This window comes from Aplysia californica, unplaced genomic scaffold (assembly GCF_000002075.1).
Source record: "Aplysia californica isolate F4 #8 unplaced genomic scaffold, AplCal3.0 scaffold00242, whole genome shotgun sequence".
NCBI lineage: Eukaryota > Metazoa > Mollusca > Gastropoda > Aplysiida > Aplysiidae > Aplysia > Aplysia californica.
The window spans coordinates 537536-539123 of NW_004797512.1; the positions used below are offsets into that span (position 1 = coordinate 537536).

The 1588-nt window shown below is 38.7% G+C and overlaps 1 long non-coding RNA gene across 1 annotated transcript in view; it reads right to left on the reverse strand.

Annotated features, from left to right (window-relative positions):
- Nucleotides 1–1588, reverse strand: part of LOC101852633 — a 7335-nt gene that overhangs the window by 242 nt on the left and 5505 nt on the right. The window lies entirely within an intron of this gene.

Consider the following 1588-nt stretch of genomic DNA (forward strand, 5'->3'; position numbering starts at 1 on the left):
ATGATGATGATGGTGGTGGTGGTGGTGGTGGGCAGCACGAACATTTTCGGCTCTTAAATGTGGCAGAAGCGGGCGCTAGCTATAAAAAGGCTGAAAAGCAGTGAACTATAGTGAGGTCAAAAATTCGTGGCGCAACTTATTGGCAAATATCTCCTCAAATATCGAACTTTAAACTCTCCAGCTTTTGCACAGTGACTTGTATCAATTTGTCTTAACAGATCAATATTTTTGTAAAGACCTGTAGGCTCTATTCTAGAAAATTCCTTAATAGATACTAATTTAAAAATCCTACGGGGGTAGGGGGGTGGTTCTACTGATTTTAAATGGTTTACAGCTGGGACAATACCGCTTTTAAAAGCAAGTCCGTCATTATTTTCTAATCCCGAGATTATCTTCATTGAACGCATGTTTTGATAAATTTTAGGGCAAAAATGTGTTCACTATAAAATTAATTACTTACAACTAGTTTTGCCACTAAAAAGTGTCATTGATGAACTGTGATGTAAATCATCATACGCGTATACAAAATGTGTGTGAGAAGCGGGAAGTGCTGTGAGCAATTCTATTATCCGCGTGAAGGAGGTTTGTAGCATTTTATATTAATTTATGATGAAAAGCTTTTTAGTCTAGCCTAAATTGTTGAGAAAAAGTGTGATTAAGGTAAGACAAATTGAGACGAACTGCTGTGCATAGTATGGGTGACATTGAGTCTCCCGTTATAAAGATATTTGAGGATAATTTGCGGCACGAATTGTGAGGCAGCGTGATGGAATCAGGCTCTCGTCAAAATAATCAAACTGAAAAAACTTTTTTCTGCAGGTTTGTTTATTTTTAACACATTTTTTATGGGCTCAACACCTTTCATGCCCATTAAAGAACTCATTTCTGTGTGGAATTTTCTGAAAAACGTTGATTAAAGGAACAAAAAATGTAAATTTTCAGTTGACCTGACTCTTAAGCTAAGGAAATAACGAATCTTTGGCGGCCATTTTCTCACTAATTTTACCTCTGAAAACAGGTGACCCCCACCTCCTTAATTTGCAACTATCTCGACTTGTATTCAAGATAAAATGGATATTTTTTTCACCCAAATAAAGACAAGTGAACAAGCTTTGAGAGGATACGAATAACTCTACATGCCCAGAAATTGACGAGAGCCTGATTCCACCACGATGCCTCACAATTGTTGACCACACCGTAGGTTGTTAGCCAGGCAGGGTGTGTTGATCCTGCTTGACAGGAGTACAACATCCCACCAAACAGACGGAGATACTTGGTAGAGAACTTCCTCACAGGAGGATCGAACTCACGCCTTCTGCGTGCAACGACGAAGACTTTGACAGTTGCCACAAAGACGTAGGCAATGATACACAAACAAATAAATGCACCAATGGAAAGAAAAATAGGGGGGTAGGGAACAAATTTACTCATCCACTTAGTAATTTTTTTTTGGTTTTTGTTTGTTTTTGTTAAGTGTTTTACGGCGCTCGCAACTGCATAAGGTCACACCTAATATTTTCAGTTGGTAGGAAATTTTGAATTTTGCCCGGGTGGCGGCCGAAGCCTACTCTTATCGATTTTAGACCAC